Here is a 21,471-nt window from a genome sequence, read left to right as displayed (position 1 = left end):
ATAAGATGACTTAGAACATTGGAAAGATTTACCACCAACACTGATAGGAAGGGTAAATTGCATTAAAATGAATATCTTCCCAAGGATACAATACCTATTTCAATTGTTACCAATTCCCTTAATAGAGAAATTCTTCAATGAGCTAAAGAAAATAATAAGGAAATTCTTATGAAAAGGGGGGAAACCGAGGATAGCGCTAGATAAATTAACAGAATGGTACAAACAAGGGGGTTTGAAGCTACCAAACTTTAAGAATTATTATAGAGCAGCACAATTAAGATATCTATCAGATTTTTATCAAACAAGGGAAAAACCAGATTGGACCAGGATAGAGCTAAATAAAATAGGGGAGAAGGTACCAGAACATATACTTTATAAGTGGGATGAAAAACTGGTGCAATATAGAAGTTTGCCAGTACTGCACCAACTGCTCAACATTTGGAAGAAGATTCATGTAGAAGGAAAAAAACAAATTACCAACTACCAAAATTATTATTGACGCAATATCAACTAATCCCTTTCACAATAGATAACCTTTCCTTAAGAGAATGGGAGAGAAAAGGGATTAAAAGAATAGAAAATTGTTTTTTGGGAAATAATTTATTATCATTTGAACAAATGAAGTACAAATATGGAATAACTCACGGTACAATGTTTGGATACCACCAACTGAAAACCTACTTCAAGTACAAATTGGGAAGCAGGCTGAGGTTACCAGAAGGAAGCAGCTTTGAATATGTGATTACAGGCACAATGATGATTAAAAGATTTATAACAAACATGTACATCAAGCTGCAAGAGAAAGAAAATGATGAAATAAGCTGTAAACCCACACAAAATTAGCTGGTTCTTCTTGATGCGCAGTAAATAACTCAGAAACTGAGTCACTGATCTACATCCTTTTGTTCACAGTGGACAAGGACCTCATCCTGTGCTGTCACCTGGGCTTTCTGGGGAAGGGTCAAGGAGTTATAGGCTTTATACAAGGTCAAAAGAGTACAGGTACAGTCACAGGACAGGGCCGAACCAGGTAATCAGGAGCACAGCAGTTCGCCACACTTCTATTAAATAGGTACTTGCATTTCTTTCCTACAGTTTTTTTCTGGGAAACCAGTAAATTTTGGGTTTTTTTTTAAACACAGAAGGCAATAATCCGATCCTTAATAAATGTCTTGGTAAACAGGGAGCTACTAAAGTTATGTTTCATTGTCAATTGCATACCTAATGTTTGAACTGTCTCCCTCCAAAGAAATGTAAAGAAAATGAAAAAACTGATCACTTGAAATCTACAGAAAATTCTAGAGATGTTGCCAGCATGTCATCATACAAAAAAGAGCTGAAAAATGTTTTGCAACAGTTTTTTTTTTAAACAGGCATTTATGAAACTCAAAATCAGAATCAAAAATATTGTTGCTACGGCACTGTCAAGTTTCTCAAAATTCTCTTGCTTCAGACATGCTCAATTGAAAATTAAAACTGACGTTGATGTGTAAAAGCGGTATAAAATTTTAGGTCTAACAAAGTAAGACTGGATGTCAATATTATTCTAATCTTCTGATGCATTCCAGTACAAATTAAAAGTTATGCGAACAATTAATGACAGCAATTTCCTCATTACGATTATAATATCCAAAATAATTAAATCCTTGTGTTTTCTATTTCAAACCAAAATTCAGATTTGTTTTTCATTTTAAAACTCCTTAGCAAAACTGAATTACATTGAAGTGAATGCTGACAATTCAGCAGGCATTTCACCAAGTGAACAGCCCCAAATACACTCTCTTTATCATTGTGCAATGACTTATGGGCATTTTTGCTTCTAGATTTAATTCCCTATTGCAATGAACCAAGTTCTTAACTATTTTCATTATTATTCAATGACACTAAAGGAATTTTACATTTAATCTATTTGTTATTATATACTGATGAAAAATATTGGACCTGTAACACACTTTCTTAAATACATGTAAACAATTAGCTTCAAAGCCGCTGTCATTTGATGTAGCAGACAGTGTTGCGATGGCAGCAGTCTTAGGCTGAAAGCAGAAAATAATTCTTTATTCATCTTGCACAGATAATATTTCTTTACTTACGCTGTTTTTTTAAAATAAATACATAAAATTGTTGGAGGAACTCAGCAGATCCTGCAGTGATCATGGGAGGCAAAGATATATCATCTTAGATCGCCTTTGCCTCATAGGGAGTTTCTTCAGAAATTTTGTATATTTATTACAATCACAGTATATGCAGACTTTCTTGTTTCACCCCTTAGACTGTGACTTTATCTTATTTCAATTCCCTGGCAATCACCACTTTCTTATTTCCCATGAGACATTGTTTTTGCTGGGATATTGATCCATGTGTGACCACTAAACCAGAAGACCATAAAACATAGGAAAGAAATAGGTTATTCAGCCCATCAAGTCTGTCCCACCACTTAATCATAATCTGATCCATTTTTCCACAGCCCCACTGCCCAGCCTGCTCCCCATAACCTTTGATGCCCAAGCTAATCAAGAACCAATCAATCTCATTGCATTGGCCTTAAATACACTCAATGACTTCCTCCACAACTGCCTGTGGATTTACCACCCGCTGTTCTAACTCTTGCACTGTCCATGCCTTTTAACATTCAAAATCTTTCAATGAGATCTAACCTCAATCTTCTAAATTCCAATGATTACAGTCCAAAAGCTTTCAAATGCTCTTGCATCATAACCCTTTTGTTTCTGGAATCATCCTTGAGATCCTATTCTGAACCCTCTTCAAAATCATCTCATCCTTTCTTAAATGAAGAGCTCAAAATTGCTTACAATACTCCGAGGTCTCACCAGTGCCTTATAAACCCTCAACATCATATCCTTCCCCTTGTACTCTATTCCTCTTGAAATAAGTGCCAGCATTGCATTTGCCTTCTTCACCACTGACTCAATCTATAAGTTTACCTTCACACTATGCTGCACGAGGTCTGGTTATTTTCAAATTTTTTCTCCCCATTTTGAAAATAGTCTGCCTGTTTATATTTTCTACAGAAGTGCATGACTGTACACTTTGCAACATTGTATTTCATTTCCCACTTTTCTGCTCATGCTCCTAATCTGTCTAAGTCCTTCTGCAGCCTCCTTGTTTCCTCAACATGGCCTTCTCTTCCACCTACCTTCATATCATCTGCAAACTTGGCCACCTAGCCATTCATTCCATAATCTAAATAATTAATATACAACATAAAAGGAGGCTGTTCCAACACTGACCCCTGTGGAATACTACTAGCAACTGGCAGCCAATATGATCCCTGTATTCTGACTCTCTGCTTCCTGCCAATCTGCTAATGCTCTACACATGCTAGTAATTTTCCTTGCTCATAATCCATGGGATGATAAGATTCAAATAACAAAGGAGACTTTACTTACTAATGCCTTCCTCCATCTCAGGAAACTGTTCACACACTCACATATACATATACATACGCAGTGCACTACAGTTGCTACAGTGAGATGGGTGGATTCTTACGTGGTTACAAAAGAGTTCACATTATCCTGACTATATAACATCCCACCTTCTCAAGATAAAGAAAAATTTAGTGTTCTTTATCACTTTCTTTCCAGTGCTACATAAGTAAATGAACTTGGACACAAATTTATTTACACAACTATTTTTAAATAGTTTTTATTGATATCGCACTGGTGGCAGTATGCTGCTTCACCATCTTGTGGATTTGACTGTGACCGTTGGGCTCTGTGTTGCTGGTCCATGTGTAGGTGATGTAGCTTGTTGTGCAACACCTGACAACCACTGTGTTGATGTTTCGATATTAGTGGTTGTGGTCTCTGCCCTTGATACCTCACTTGATATTGGTGTTGCAGGCTTTGCTGGTATTTAAGCTTTCTGCTTCATCACATCTTGTGTTGGCCCAAAGTGAATTCTGTTCCTCTTCAGCTGATTGCCAGAGTCTGTCTCGACAATGTATGATCTTGGTGTCTCAGCTTCTTTGATGACCTTTGCTGGGGTCCATGTTTTCTACATCGGCTCTTGAATATGCACATGCTGCCCTCTGAAGAGTTCTGGCAATGTTTGTGCATGTTTGTTATAATGTTGGTGTCCTTCTTCTTACACTTCAGCCAGTCTTCTTCTGGTTTCCTCCTGCTCTTCTGGAGGGTATATTTTGCTTGGCAGAGTTGTTTTATATCTCCTGCCATTCAGAAGTTCTGCCAGGGACTTCATGTCAGCCCTTAAAGGTGTTGTTCATAATGATAGAAGAGCTAGGTCTGGGTCTTCTTTTGTTTTGCGACACTTAACTAGTGTGCATTTCACAATTTGCATTTGTCTTTCAATTATTCCATCACTTTGGAATAGTATGGGGATGATGTAGTAATAACAAACCCATACTCTGCAGCCATCTTTCTGAATTCTTGTGACATGAACTGTATTCCATTTTCACATATTACATGCTCGGATATTCCTTGTTCAACAAAGAGCACTCTCATTTATAAGGTGATAATTGATGGTCTCAGGTCTTTCACACTTTTGACGAATGGAAACACAGAGTAGTAACAGGCTACTATTAAATACCACTCTTGATTCTCAGTGAACAAGTCTGCTCCCACTGTGTGCTATAGCCTGGAAGGTACTTCAGAGGAAATAATTTCCTCTTTTTGTTTTCTGTTAGTCCTTTTGGATATCTTCTTCATCTGGATCTCATAATTAACAGGAGATTAACTGCAACTCCTAGCAGCTATCCAGACTTATTGCTGGTCCGTCTGTGCCTACCACGTAGAACATACAGAGGATGATCTTTCCCTTATGGCTGCCATTGATCTTAGCTCTCCCTAGCTGCTTGATCATGGGTCCACCATGGGCCATTAATGTGATATTTGCTGTTTCCAATGCACTGTCTTTGGATACCCCTTTATTATGTTCTCTGGGAACATCTGGCAGTAGAGTCTGAGTGGAAGGACATTGCTTTGTGATCCAGTACCCAGCTTCAACTTAAGGTTAAATATCGTAAGCTTGTTCTGGATTGTCCCCTGTATTTGGATCCTTGTGTGCAACTCACCTTCTTCTTTCATCTCACCAGATAGCTCATGAAAGTGTATGGATTTTATGTCCAGAATCTGGGTGTCAGAGTCTTCATTGTTGTTTCCTTTTATGTGGTGGATCTTCTTCTTTTCTTTTTTCTTCACTGGTATTACTGTTTTCTTCATTCCAGACTTGAACATCTTTGCCCAGTGATTTCCTTTACCACAGGCTCTACATTCAGAACCATATGCATTGCATTTGTTTCAATCATTGAAGGGATGTTGTCTGCCGCACTACCTGCAGGTCTTGGGGGGGGTTTGCACTTTTTCGATTGTGTTCTTTATAGGATCAACCCTTCCTTCTCTTTGCTGTGGGTGGGTCTGCATAGATAGGGATTTAATTTGTATCCTCATGGCTTCGAATGCTCTGGCTGTATCTATAGCTTCGGCCAGCTTCAAGCTATCCTTCCCTATGAGACTTAGGCACTCCCCCATATTAATTGATCAACTAATCTTTCCTCCATATCCTTAAATCTGTGTTTTGCTGCAACCATTTTTAAGTCTAGTGAGGAAGTTACCAAGAGTTTCATCAGTCTCTTGCATTAAGACTTGAAATTCATAGTGTTTAATTCTCTGATTAGACCTGGGTTCAAACTTGGCAAATATCTGCTCTGGATCATTTTTCTCCACCTCTGTAACCTCCCAGCTATTAAGTAAGTCAAGGCCTCACTCCCCTGTCCAGAGAAGAATATAACTGACCTTCTCCTCTGCTGTTGCATCTTTAAAATAGCTTTTGAATGTTAACTTGCACATCTGCTGAAACTTTTTAAAGGATTCAACAATGTCTTCAGCCTTCCCGTCCATCACTGGGTGAACTGCTGTTGCTCCAGCTATTTTTTTTTTTGTAATGTTTTTTCTCTTCTTCCCCTTCGTATTTCAGTGATTTACAATGAATTATATGGCTTTATTCTTGTTCTCTTATACAGCTGCCACCATGTTATGTCTCTGTGTTACTTGGGAGGCTTCTTAAATAACTTAGAGATGCAAGATTCAAATAACAAAAGAGACTTTACTTATTGATGCCTTCCACTATTTCAATAAACTGTAAACATACTCACATATACATATATGTATGCCCCACAGTGGAGTACTACAGTATTCTAACACAGTTACAAAATAGTTCATATTATCCTGACCATAGATACCATAGAAGAACTAGGAATAATGAGACTCCACTGTTAACCCGCTTCCTGACCTCGTGAACATCCTCACAAGTGGCAGTTTCAACAGGGCCCACTGGATGTGATCATTTTGATTATGCCCTATTTTTTGCAGAAATGAAGCCAATTGCTGCGATCACTTTCTCACCTGAGAACAACTAATGTTGAATTTGGGATTGGGATTTGGGGCCTAAATATTTAAAATCACCAATCCAATCACAAGAGTCTTTAATTTATCCTCGGGGCCTGTCAAAATTAATTTGCACAATGAGACACACTACTTAAACATCGTAATGCTTGTCATTTGATGGGTCCCTGTCAATTTAAACCCTGAAGCAAGTCTTTGGGGAGATGAAAGGACCCAGAGGTCAAAATGAGCCAATCGTTTATTAACCTTTAGTCTTTTCTTGAGCAACAACTGGTACTGTGACCTGTCATTAGATAGAATGTTATCGGCAGTATTCAGTTTTCTTTCTTTTAAAGTTATTTTTATTAAGTTTTGATTAAAAGAAAATTAATATATAATAAATCTATTGCATTGAGACTATTACACATTTAAGATAATAACATATTATAGTGACAATAGTAATGGGACTTAAATCCCAATCCAATATGTATTTATATATGGAATTATATAAGGTGTAAAGAAAGAAGGCTGCAACCTCCTTTGAAGAAGACCGCAGAGCCCACCTCACTGACAAAAGAAAAAGGAGGAAAAACCCAACACCCAACCCCAACCAACCAATTTTCCCTTGCAACCGCTGCAACCATGCCTGCCTGTCCTGCATCGGACTTGTCAGTCACCAATGAGCCTGCAGCAGACGTGGACATACCCCTCCATAAATCTTCATCCGTGAAGCCAAGCCAAAGAAAGAAAGAAGAAAAGGAAAAGAAACAAAGAAAAAAAATTAACTCAATGCCAACCAAGGTTGCAATTCATATTGTAAGTAGAAATAAGATCAAGCAACGGTCTCAGGAGATCTAAACAAAGCACACTCAGTAACAACCATCATCACACTGAATTAGTCTAATGGTGAAAGTAGCCATAAATGGATCCCAGGTCCTATCAAAGGAAATATTAATTTTCAGAACATTATGCCTAATTTTCTACAAATTTAAAAAGGACATAATGTCTAATAGCATTGTCTGTGGGTGGGGTTACAAGATCAAACCATCAACTACAAAGAAGCATATCACACAGGGGTAAAGATGAACAATTACTTTTATTAACAAAAAATTCACCTTCAAACTTTAATTCAAAAATCCCCCTTTCATACCAATGCCACTGGTTACTATGCAAATTCCTATAACAGTGTAAAACTAATAAATTCCCCAGCCTAAATATAACATATGTAATTAAAATTTAAGTTATATTTCCAACCAGCCCACAGAAAAACTTAGACACAAAACAAACACAAAACACACAAGACTCACAAAATTTCTATCTCAACCGAAGCAAAGATCATTAAAAAAATTCAGTTTGTTTGGTAAACTGAAGCCAAAAGATCTTTGAGAGAGAGAGCACAAAATTCAAAGTTGTCTTGTGTTGCTTGCAGAGAGAGGAACAATAGCTTGGTCCGAATCCTTCTGGCTGCCTTCGGAATGTTCATCCCTTTTAAAATGCCCAACATTCTAAACTGCCTTCCACCAGACAATGTCTCATGTTTTGGGCCTTCTTCCACTCCACAGCACCCCCAGTGGTGGTTTGTCTTCCAAGTCCAGAAATTTTTTGATCATTTTCTGCTCATGTCCAGTCTGTCTCCCACTCTCTCAGCAGTCCACCTTCACCTTGGCTCTTAAAGGCAAACTGTCTCTTTCCAACACAAAACCACACAACACATAGGCCAATACACAACACAGAACTCTGTAACAGTGGATAGAAACTTCTCTTTCCATTTTAACATTATTGCTCTTCTTGCTAGTAAATTGGAGAATGCTAAAACCAGTCTTGGATTAGAGGATAGTTTTGTTTATGTCTCTGGAAAAGCTTAACTTAATTAAGTTTAACTTTGGAAAAATGTATTTGATGCACCACTTTGAACTGAACCGCACTGTGCCCAGTGCACAATGATGAGTCGTAAATAAAGCCCAAAATTGAAGTCCAATCTTCATCTGAAAGATATATTAAGAGTGTTCTCCCATTCAGTTTTAATCCCAATTATCAAAATTGTTTTTATATTCAATAATTTATAATAAAGGGAAGATGTTATACTTTTATTAGTGCATTGTAATTCAAAAACTTCGATCATAAAATTTGGAGCTTGAAGAATTGAAAATATTGAAAGCTTGGAACGAATTTGATAATACTTAAAAAGTGTCTAGTATTCAGTTTTAAAAGGCATTTAATAAAGGTAGTGGCCTGAACTCCCCTGCTCATTAATTGTTAGCCTTTGTGCTGCTAAATTATCACTTATCCTGTGTTCAGGCCCAACATTCAAGTGCAAAAAGGTTAACTTTAGCAATTATATTACTTAAGAGCTCATTGGCTAAATGTACTATCATCCAGGGTTAGTTTTTATTATTGCAGCAGTATTTTGTATGGCAATTAGTTTTGTAGCAGCGTAAACCATTGTTTTTATGCAAAGCAGTTGAAATAACAAAATGGTGAGAATTTACTTGAACTCATTCAATGTTACAATTCCACCTGTGCTAGGCTCTTGGCTAACGCAAATCAAAAGAGAAGAAACATCTCATTTCTCTTTTGATCCAAGGCCAATGGCCCCTCTTTTAATCTCAGCCAAACCATTCCCCTACCAAACCACGTCTGACTCTACCAATGAGTTCTTCTCTTGATTCATATATGATTGGGGCCAATGGAACCTATCTCGACAATGACAGAATAATTGAATGGAATGCCTTTCCTCAAGTAAGGCCTGCCTAATAGACCCAATTCCCTGAGCTTCAAGCAGAGCTGAATGTATAGCTCCTTAAAAAAAAAAATGTTGTTTCACCTCCCACTCAACAATGGCTTACAATCCTTCAATATTTAAAGTTCAACAGAAGTGTACATACAGAAAAAAAAAAACCCTGGTATCTGGCACCTATGGGCAATGATAGATGCTGATTACATGGATTTTCCAGTTATTGTATGATAGGTGAAATAACAGCAAGGTGTGCCATATTTTTTACCTATTTATTTTCCGCAATTTTTATTGCCGGTTCCTTAAGACTGCTGGATGCTTAAATTCTGGATTACACATAGGTACAACATACAGATGCACCAAAAATTCTTGCCGCAGCCAAACGATATCTTAATAGATTGGACTGCCCAGTTTGGCTCTCTTTGGAATTAAGGTTGGCTAAAAAGTTTTCCACTTTATCCTTCTTCGGAGCAGCACTTAATTTTTCTTTAGCTAAAGTTAACAGAACAATAGACAGCCCTGTAGCAAAATATTCCTTGCATATCTGGCTTAAATTCAGGAATTTTTTTGATTTAAAAGACTTTTCCTTATCAAGTTTTATATCATCTAATTATCTATTTCCTCCTTCTTTATATGATTATATGTTTGTCAATTGGTATGATAATGGTATTCAGTATTTTCAAGACCTGTTTGTTAAAACAGTTGTCTCATGTCTTTGAACAGTTATTAGCGAAGTTTAATTGATCAAATTCACATTTTTTTAGATACTTGCAGATCAGAAATTTTTTACATGTTCAATTACCAAATTTCCCCATGACTTGTGAATCTAACCTGCTGGATGTCATTTTCAAATGACAACCCTCCCAAAAGGGTTTAATAACCTTTATATCTGATATGCTTTCAAAATTGCATCAGGTTTCCCTAAATAAGATTAAAAGAGCATGGGAGCATGATAGAAGCATAGAAACATAGAAACATAGAAGATAGGAGCAGGAGTAGGTCATTCGACCCTTCGATCCTGCTCCGCCATTCAACGAGATCATGGCTGATCTTAAAGTTCAGTACCCTGTCCCCGCCTTCTCTCCGTACCCTTTAATACCCTTATACTGAAGAAATATATCTAATTCCCTCTTAAATATATTTAATGAACCTGCCTCTACTGCCCTCTGTGGCAATGAATTCCACAGATTCACCACCCTCTGGGTAAAGAAATTCCTCCTCATCTCGGTCCTAAATGGTTTGCCTATTATCCTCAAACCATGGCCCCGGGTTCTGGATTTTCCCATCATTGGAAACATCCCATCTGTATCCATTCTGTCCAGTCCTGCCAGAATTTTATATGTCTCTATGAGATCCCCTCTCAATCTTCTAAACTCCAGCGAGTACAATCCCAATTTGCGCAATCTTTCCTCATAAGTCATTCCTGCCATTCCAGGTATCAGCCTAGTGAATCGCCTCTGCACTCCCTCCATTGCAAGAACATCCTTCCGTAGATAAGGTGACCAAAACTGCACACAATACTCCAGGTGGGGTCTCACCAAGGCCCTGTACAGCTACAGTAAGGTATCCTTGTTCCTATACTCAAACCCTCTTGATATGAAGGCCAACATACACTTTTCTATTCTGACAGAAATTGGGATTTGATTCTTAAATTAGTTAACACTTCTACACTGTGAGCTTGTCATTCTCTTTTTTGGTTCAAGGTTTTACATCAGACTTACATGTCAAAAGAGAAATTATCCCATATATTTGCTGATCTAAATCTCTGATGTGACAGATGTAACAATGGGGAAGCAAACTTGATACATATGTTCTGGTCTTGTTGAACTCTTGAACCTTATTGGAGGGAGATTTTTTTTGTGTTTTGCCAATAACGTTACATGATAAGTAATACTATTTTTCTTATGGCACAAAAAGCTATCCTACTTAGATGGAAAGATCCTGTGCCACCCACTAAAACTCAGTGGTTTTGTCATGTCATGTTTTGTATTAACTTAGAAAAGATCAGGCTAACACTAATTTTCATCAAATTTGGAATCCTATTATGGACTAATATGGTGCTCATTAAATCTGTTTGTCTTGATCATTGAATGTATTTATTTATGTATATGTTTTTTCCTCAGTTAGTAATGTTTTAGAGATTCAGCAGAACTAAACGACCTTTAAATTGATATCAAAGCATCCAGATTTTTTCAGTAGGGGATTAGAGTTCTTTTCTTTGGTTTATTTTTTTTCCTGTCATTCCAACAACATTGTATGAGGAAGGGGTATACTGTTATTGCTTTATTTTTGGAAATATACTTATATTCTTTATATTTGTAACCTTGTGTTCTCTATACAATGTTTTTTGTTCTATAAAACTCAATAAAAAGATTGAAAGAAAAGTATGTAAGATACACTGAGTACAAGAGTAAAAATTGAAATGACCACAAATGCCACACAGAAAAAGAGATAAATAATATTAAAGCATAGTTAAATAAATGTTGACAGCTACAGTTCATGCAAGAAAGAAAATGAAGCTTCAGTAATACAGGGAGATCTTTTGGTAGCCCTGGAGTAGTTTATAGGGTTAAAGTAGTATGGAGAAGTTAAAGAGCCTGATAGCTGTTGGATAGAAACTGATTGTGAACTTGGAAGTGCTGGACTTCAGGCAATGGAGGTCTTAAATAATCATGCAGTAGGTTTATATCAGTCAGCACAATAATGTGTGCTGTGTTAGGTCTGCTTTGTTCATGAATGAGTGAGACAAACACCAGGCTGAGTCGAAATCAGGGTTCTTTGTTCTTTATTACCGGATTGTAATACTTGCGACCAACCATGTTAGTCGGAGAATGCATTCTGCCGTTATCAGCAAAATGGTGATTTTTTATACCCTTGGATACATGCTTAGAACATCATCATATCATTACTTGTCCAATGACTAAAACTGTTGCTATCCTTTCCCTGCTAGCTTCCTGCCTCTCAATCCATCAATGTCTCTCTTATCTTGTAAGTACAAGGATGCATTCTGTTACTCCTTAGTACTGGGTGACTCCTTCTCCGGTCCCATCTCATGATGTTTTACCTAACAGGAGTACAAGGACACCTCCCCTTCTTGTTACTGCCCTGTACAGGGTAACTCCCTACACATTCCCATCTCATGATGTTTTACCTTACAGCTGAAGGGCTTGAACTGTGCTGTGCAGTTATATTTAATCATCTCTAGCATTGTATGTTCCAAAAAAAACAGACAGCAGATGTGTCAAGGCTGATCGTGGTTCACTGATGTCACCTTAAAAGGTTGCACTGGCCTATTCCTTTCTGTTAGTTGAACCAGATTACTGCCAATATGAAGAACAGGTGAAGGACAAGTATCAACAAAAGGATCTCCCATTTCTGGGTTTAGCAGTGTACACAGATTAATGTCCTCATTAATTCAAAAAAATTATGATAATGGCACATTCTCCTATTTCTGACATCCAATAGGGATATTTGTAAGACTCTTAAATAGGCACATGGATGTATGAAAAATAAAGAGTTATGGGTGTAAAGTAAGGAAGGATAAGATTGCTGCAGAGTTGGTTTACTCAAGGTTGGCATAACCTTGTGGGCTGAAGGACATGCTGTGCTGTTATGTTCTATGACTATGTTCTAATGTCACATGTTCTTATGTTCTAATGTTTCAATCCTTTTCACCCTGCATGCCATTCCTCACATCTATTCATCTTTCAGCTATATACATCATATCCATCATTTATCAGCTACTGCTGACAATCCACCTCATTTTTATGCAATGCCATGTTTCTGCCTTGTTGCTCAGTAACACACATTTGAGATACAAGCAGCATAGGCCATTCCTCTTTATTTAGGTTTTGCTCTTCCTTTCTAAATTGGAGCTCAGAAAGTACAAGAGAGGTGAGTTCATGTTAAGTGCAACATGTATCAGGATGCAGTGATTAAGTTTGTTTGTGAGCACTCCAACTAGACATTTCATACATAGTACAGTCAAGATAGTATAGAAGTGCAAAGTAACAGAGGGATAATATGGTACAGAACAAAGCCAACATAATATTATCGTGAAGTTCAAATGGGAACCTGATGTTGGTGCATGATCTTAAATTCCTCTAATACACAACATGCTGGAGAAACTTAGCAGGTCACACAGCATCCACGGATCACGGATGCTGCATGGCTTGCTCAGTTTCTCCAGCATGTTTGTGTATTACACTCGACACCAGCACCTTATTTAACTCCGTCTTGCATTCCTGAATTTCCTTCCCCATTGACAGGAGGGTGAAGAGAGTATGATGAGGTTGTGATGAGCTTTCTTTTAATTTGTTGGATTATTTTCCAAGGCAGTGGGAGCTATAGATTGAGTCGATAGAGACGAGGGGGTATGTGTGATGGCCTGAGCCACGTTCACAACCCTCTGAAGTATCTTGTGGTTGTAAGCATAGTTGTTACCATTCAACATAGTGAATAAATCCAGACAGGAGACTTCCAATAGTGCATTTGTAGAACATAGAACAGTGCAGCACAGGAAGAACCCCTTCCCCCTACGTGTCTGTGCCAAATATGACGTCCAAGTTAAAGCAACACTGCTGCTTGCAATGATACACATCCCTCGACTTCCTGCATATACATGTAGCCATAGGCATATCTAGGATATGGCAGCCAGGGCATGTGCCCTGGGCACTACTTGAAGCTGACGCCATTGTCCTCACCTCTCCAATAATAAACACCCAAGTTTTATTCCCCTAGCAGTGTTCTGCACTGCAGCAGCTCTGCCATATCCAGTAAAATTAATTGACTTGGCCTCCCCACCCCCCACCCCCAACCCACAAGTATATGTATGTTGAAAAAAAGTGTCCACAAAGCATCAGAACCATCTCTGGTTCAACAAAGATCAAAATAACGCAGGCACATTAACAGCCAAGAGCTGTAGACTTAATGAGCCAATTGGCCTTTATTCTACTGGAAAAAGTGAAGCCCACGACCCCATCCACGAAGATGAAATAGGATTTTCTGTGCAGTAACCACTGCCAATCATATTTTGTTCTAATAAATGCACCACAGTTAACTGTTATTTATAAATTAGAGAGTCCCCCTGCATAGCTAATCAAACAAAGATTAACAAGAAACAAACAATAAATTCCGCTGACAGCCCTGGAAAATAATTTATTTCACTCTCCCCTTAAATCATTATTGTTGTCATTTTTATACAAAGTGCAGCTCCACTGCAAAGAAAATGGTTTCCATGTTTTGACCATAATCATAATTCACTTTATATTGCAGAGTTTAAATTATGCAGGATAAATAGCCAAGGCTGCATTCAGCCGAAGGAAGAGGAGCGAGTAACCCACCAAATCAAAAAAAGCAAATGGTTCATTTCACTCCAAACCCTGCTGTTAGTGACTTGTGGGATTAAACGTTTCTTTAAAATGTTAAGAGTATACTGCACTATAGTCAAACAATGAATATTTGGCCTGCAAATTTTATAAAGACATTTTTCACAGTGGATCAGTGTAGATCAAGCAGACAGGGAACAGCGTTCACAAACTCACATCCCATTCGAACAATCAGACTTGTCCTGGACATAAAACTCCAATCCACCCTGAGTCCGGTCCGATCCACCCTGAGCCCGGAGCCCACGCCGATCCAAATCTGATCTCGACACGAATGCAGCAAATCCAAACCCAACTACGGTCAATCCAAATCCAAACTTTTCCATGACCTGACCCCAGCCAACCTAAGGCTGACCTTGACTCGACCCGAGCCAACCCAAGACCGACCTTGACCTGATACAAGCATTCAGATTCTGTCTGAACCATGCATTGCTGGAAGAACTCCGCTGTAGGTAGAAACACTCAGTCAAACCGCCAAGACCTAATTAGCCTTGACAAAAGGTCTCAGCTCAAAATTGAGGGGCTGTATCTACTCATGAATGCTTACTGACCCACTGGGTTCCTCCACCAATTCTTTGCTCATGATTACAACATCTGCATTGCCCGTGTTTCTCTGTCTGGACATTTTTACATGAGTGAGCTGATATTGGGTGACTTCTTGTCCATTTCTTCCGCAACTGCATCACCAAGATCAATTTGAAATCAATGCCCAAATATCATCCTCCCATCTTGGGTCAAGACCCTCGGCTAACCAGTGACATCACTCCAAACTGACCTAGGTTGGCAGAGAGAAGCCCGACTCCCTCGGAATCCATGGCTAGGTCATGGTCCTGCCTCTACCAGCAGTGAATGTTTACCCAGTGACCATGCTGCCCATTATATAGCCTGCCCAGAACAACAGACTGAGTGGTCAGGAAGGAAGGGGCATTTTATAGATGAAAGACCCTGTAATAACCCTAATCCTCACATCACTTTCTCACTGTCCCCTATGTTCCCTAACCTTTGTCTTCTGGTTGAACGTGGTGCATCACTCCCTCTCTCGCCGAGATGCAGGGTCTGCAGAATGAGAGGACGAGGAGGAGCATGATGTGGAGAGAGGAGGCAGTGAGGACAGGTAGGGAAGGCGAAGAGGATGGTGTAGTGGTGGTGAGGAATGGTTGCGGGGTGAAGGGTTGAAGTAAATAAGTACGTTTTAATGGGGGGGCGCATTTTAGTGTCTGCCATTGGTGCTATTTTCCCTAGATACACCACTGCATGTAGCACATCCCTCTGCCTCCTGCATATTCATGTAGCTATCTAAATGTTTCCACCAATGCTTCTAAGACTCTTCAGTTTAATGATATGTCTTACTTCTGACTTATATTACAACTTTCACAGACACACTTAATTCATGTCATAAGCATAGTCCAATTCCTCCAGAGGTGACAGTAAATAAATTAACACATAAATATTAATTTTGATCTAAGCAGAGAGCAGTAACCTCATCAGATCACAATTTCTATCATATGTGACATCGGCAAACCATGCATGAAATTGTTAAACACCTTCAATTAATCTATATAATTAATTTGTACTCTATAATTAAATTGTACTCTATAAACCTGGATGAATGTATCAATAAAAATATTAGAGCAATGAAAAACCAAAGTGCAAATTATAATAGTAGAATAAATATTTTTCGTGCATAAATGGCTGTTCTGTAAATCTACTATAGTTGAGACATTGACCCTGAAGCAAATAATAAGCTTGTAATCTGTTGGAAAATAGATGGCTCACATATAGCTGTTGCTACTGATATGGCAGATGAACTGAAGCCCAGTGGTGCAGTTAACAATGAAAGAATTTACAAATTAAACATTTTCTCCTGAATTTTTTTTTATCTCATGCCTGAGCATCGTTTAATTATTTCACAAGTACCATGATCAATAATTATTTTTCAGTGTAATTACTGGATTAATTTTCTTTCAAATAAATGAAATCCTTTCAATAAACCACTTAATATGGTTTAAGCGACTTAATAACGACTTAAAATGGTTTTCCATTTCAACAACGTGAGTGTATTTTCATAACAAAACCAAGTTTTGGATTTCATTGGTCACATAATTTGTGACTTATTCTGTGTTAATGGTTTCATAGCATGGAAATATGGCTTTGACTTTTAATCTTGAAGCCATACAGTGCATTTAGGCACTGGGTTTAATCAATAGTGCTGAGATGAGTTCATCTGTAACACAACTTCTGTTTTCTTTGTTCATAAACAAGTAAATCTGCAAATGCTGGCCTTTAGTGCAGTACGCAAAAAATGCTGGAGAAAGTCAGCCGCTCAGGCAGCATTCATAGAAAGTAGAACAGGGTCTGAGCCCTTTGACAGGAATGTCAAACATCAGGTACATGCCTGAATAAAAAGGAGGGAGAAGGGCGGGGAAAGAGGAAGGAGGAGCACAGAATAATCGATAAAAGATTGTGAGGGGGCAGAGAGAAAGCTGAGAAGAGTTGGGGGAAGAGGGCCGAGAGCTAAGAAAGATAGTTCTCTGATAGAGAATGAAGGGAAGGGGATGGGAGCTGGAGGAAGGGAGACAGAGGGATGAGAGAAAGAGAGAACGGGGCTAATAGAAATTGGAAAAGCTAACATTTATGCCGTCTGGATGGAGATGGCTCAGACAAAATACAAGGTGTTGTTTCCTCAATTTGTGGTTGGCCCTAATTTAGCAGTAGATAAACTGGCATGTCAGGGTGCCAATGGTATGTGGAATGAAAGAGCTCAATGCAACAATCTCCCAGTCTATGTCTGTGTCCACTCTCCCCAATGTAGAGGATATAGTAAATAGCCCTTACAAATTCACATGATGTGTTGGTTCACTTGGAAATATGCTTTGGGACCACGAATAGTGGTGAGGACTTTTAGGTGCAAGTGTAGTACTTCTTACAGTAACTAGGGTAGGTGCTATGAGGGGGGGTGTGGTGGGGGTTAATGGAAAGGGATGAGTGGATGAGGAAGTCGTGGAGAGAGTGATTTGTGCAGAAATTGTTATGGGGGAGGAGATGATGTGCCTGGTGGTGGGATACCATTATATGTGACACGAATTGCAGAGAATGATATGATATATGCGAAAGCTGGCATTCATTTTGTTTATGATCTTCTTCCTCATCCTCTTCCTGCCAGTTTACCAAATATTATTATTTCTGCTGCATTGTTTGGAAGAAGTAACACATTCAAAATACCTCAGTTTCTGAATGACCATCATGGCATCTCTGCATCAGAATGGCCTCGTTCCAGAATTAACAGTTCATATTCCTTGTCAATGGAAATTTAAGCATCAGTGTGTTTCAAATTAATTTATCTTCTTTCCTAATTTCCAGTTTTCAAATCTGTACCATTAGTGGGAGGACAAATATCACTACTATTCTTTCAGTTGTCTTTGTAATGTCATTTATTTTCTCCAAGGTTGAGAGGGGATCTCATAGAGACATATAAAATTCTGGCAGGACTGGACAAAATGGATGCAGATGGGATGTTTCCAAGGATGGGAAAATCCAGAACCCGGGGCCATGGTTTGAGGATAATAGGCACCTCAAGTCTGACATTGGAATCCAGTGTTAGGAAGAACAGCAAATATACAAAGTGGATGATCAATCACACCATCTCTTTAAAACTTTTCGGATTTCAGATTTATTGTCAGAGTACATACACGACATTGCATACAACCCTGGGATTCTTTTTTCCCGCAGGTACAGCAGAATTACCACTAATTGGTAGTGCAAAAATAAACTGTACACTGTACACAGCATAAAACATGTAAACAAATAAAGAACTGTAAACAGACAGTGAATGTAAACAAACCGACTGTGCAATACAGAGAAAACAAGAAAAAGAAAATTAATAAAGTGCACAAGTAAGAGTCCTTAAATGAGTCCCTGATTGAGTTTGTTGTTGAGGAATCTGATGGTGGAGGGGGAGCAGCCTTTCCTCAACCTGGTGGTGCAAGTCTTCAAGATTTAATATTCAATTTATTATCAGAGGAATAAAACATTATCATATTGCATGACATTTCCTTTTGCCTGCTGCAAGTTGGACAGATTCGCCTTCGGCAGGAATTGCCTAACACCTCTTAGTCAGGTTTACAGTTAGAGAGAGAGAAGCAAAAGAGAGTCCCCCCAGGGTCACCAAGTGTCCGTAGATTAAACTCCAGTGCTTCCACAGCCCCCACAGCAACACAGAGTCCAGTCAAATCACTGGCAACCCAAGCTCCAAATCTGAACCTCCGACATGGTCCTGGACCCTCAGGACCCCTCGGCACCTCCTAATACCTGGTACCATTCCAGTCAGTTCGAGCCACCCTCCAGCAATTCACAGCCCAGCATGAGTTTCCAACAGCCCACAGCTTCCTTGTCTCGAATTGCCAGCAGTCCACTGCATGCACTGGTCCCTCAGAGACCACTGGTCCCTCAGAGATCACACCTGGAGTATTGTGTGCAGTTTTGGTCACCTTATCTAAGGAAGGATGTTCTTGCAATGGAGGGAGTGCAGAGGCAATTCACCAGGCTGATACCTGGAATGGCAGGAATGACTTATGAGGAAAGATTGCGCAAATTAGGATTGTACTCCCTGGAGTTTAGAAGATTGAGAGGGGATCTCATAGAGACATATAAAATTCTGGCAAGACTGGACAAAATGGATGCAGATGGGATGTTTCCAAGGATGGGAAAATCCAGAACCCGGGGCCATGGTTTGAGGATAATAGGCAAACCATTTAGGACCGAGATGAGGAGGAATTTCTTTACCCAGAGGGTGGTGAATCTGTGGAATTCATTGCCACAGAGGGCAGTAGAGGCAGGTTCATTAAATATATTTAAGAGGGAATTAGATCTATTTCTTCAGTATAAGGGTATTAAAGGTTACGGAGAGAAGGCGGGGACGGGGTACTGAACTTTAAGATCAGCCATGATCTCGTTGAATGGCGGAGCAGGCTTGAAGGGTCGAATGACCTACTCCTGCTCCTATCTTCTATGTTTCTATGTTACTATGTCTCAGCCACAGAGCCCCTCACTGTGGCACTTTTACCTCTTTCCTGATGGTAGCAGCAAGAACAGAACATGTGCTGGGGAGATGGTGAGGGTCTTTGATGATTGCTGCTGCTCTCCAACGACAGCGTTCCCTGTAGATATACTTAATAGTGGGGAGGATTTTGCCTGTGATGTCCTGGGCTGTGTCCACTACCTTTTGGAGGGCTTTACGCTCAGGGGTAATTGGTTTTGCCATGTCCGCTTGTAATGCAGCTGGTCAGCACACTTTCCACCACACCTCTGTAGAAGTTTGCCAGGGTTTCTGATGTCATATTAAACCTCTGCAAACTCTTGAGGAAGTAGAGGTGCTGACATGCTTTCTTCATAATGCTAGTGGTGAGTTGGGTCCAGGAAAGATCCTCCCAGATAGTGACTCCCAACAACTTAAATTTGATCACTCACTCCACTTCTGATCCCCCAATGATCACCGGATTGTATACCTTTGGGTTTCCTTTCCTGAAGTCTCCTTAGTTTTGGTGACAGTGAGAGCAAGGTTGTTGTTGGTTCACCATTCAGCCAAGTTTTCAATCTCCATCCTGTGTGCTGACTCATCCCCTTCCTTTATACAACCTATTACCATGGTATTATCGGGAAATTTGTAGATGGTGTTATTGAGCTACACAGCCATAGGTGTAAAGTAAGTAGAGCAGATGGGGGGGGGGGGGTAGGGGTGGGGAGGGGTCTAACATTGGAATCCAATGTTAGGAAGAACAGCGATATACAAAGTTGATGAGCCATCACACCATCTTTATAAAACGTTTCTCAATTTCTCTTCAGGTAATTTGCACATCTTTTCTTAGATTATTAATCCCTTGTACCCCCACATTCAGTCCAGCCATTCTCCCAATGCATTTGCTTATTAAACAAGTATGGTGATAGATGCATCACTCCTGCACTCCTTTCCCACTGCTGAACTCTTCTGTTTTTCGTACTCTGTCCTCACTATATTCCAACCTTTTTCTTTCCACTCACATACCACTTTAAGTATTCCCTATGCCATCGGTGCTCTGTGATTAGTAAGGGATTGCTTAAGGTGGAATGTGGGCGGAAACCACTGTTTTAATCATACCTAATTGACTCATTATGAACACGGTTTCATAACTCCAAAGGAAACGGGCCAATGACAATTTTTCTCAAGCAAAATATTTCAGTAACAATTGGGTCTAGAGCAATGATTCTCAACCTTCCCTTCCCACTCACATACCACCTTAAGCAATCCCTTACTTATCACAGAGCTCCGATGGCATGGGGATTGCTTAAAGTGGTATGTGAGTGGAAAGAAAAAGGTTGAGAACCACTGCTATATCCTTTTGCATAGGATAAAGTTTCTTCAAGCAATGAAATTACTCTGTTACCCACATTTTCCCTGGTATATTCCAAACTGCATGATTATGATAGGCAAAAAATGCTGGTTGGCAGAGAGGACAGGAGCCTGAATAATGAATAAGCAAATATAGACAAACAATCAAATGTAGATGCTGAATCAAAGATAGTCTTCTTGATATAATTTATTTATTTCTATAACCTGAACTTTCAAACACTTTCATTCATGATTCTGCCTAATTTTGTGTGAGATTGTAATGAGGAAAGACTATAACTTTTAATGACTTACCGTATATTTTGGCATGTAAGTCGAGTCTTGAAACCCTCAAAAATCTCTCAAAAAATGGGGGCCAAAATATACAGTTACTGTATAGTAAAGAGAAGTTCAGGGTATGGCAACACCTCAAATCGTGGTATATATATACCAGGGGTGGCCAAACCATGCGGCTCTTTGATATGTAATATGCGGCTCTTGGGGAGGGTAGCTGTCGCCAGCAGGGAGGGTAGGTGTCGGCAGCGGGGAGGGTAGGTGTTGGCAGCTGGGATGGTAGGTGTCAGCAGCGGGGAGGGTAGTGTCGGCAGCTGGGATGGTAGGTGTCAGCAG

The sequence above is a fragment of the Narcine bancroftii genome, chromosome 2 (assembly GCF_036971445.1).
Source record: "Narcine bancroftii isolate sNarBan1 chromosome 2, sNarBan1.hap1, whole genome shotgun sequence".
Lineage (NCBI taxonomy): Eukaryota > Metazoa > Chordata > Chondrichthyes > Torpediniformes > Narcinidae > Narcine > Narcine bancroftii.
The sequence above is the reverse complement of the archived record's forward strand: the minus strand, read 5'-3'. Positions refer to the sequence as shown.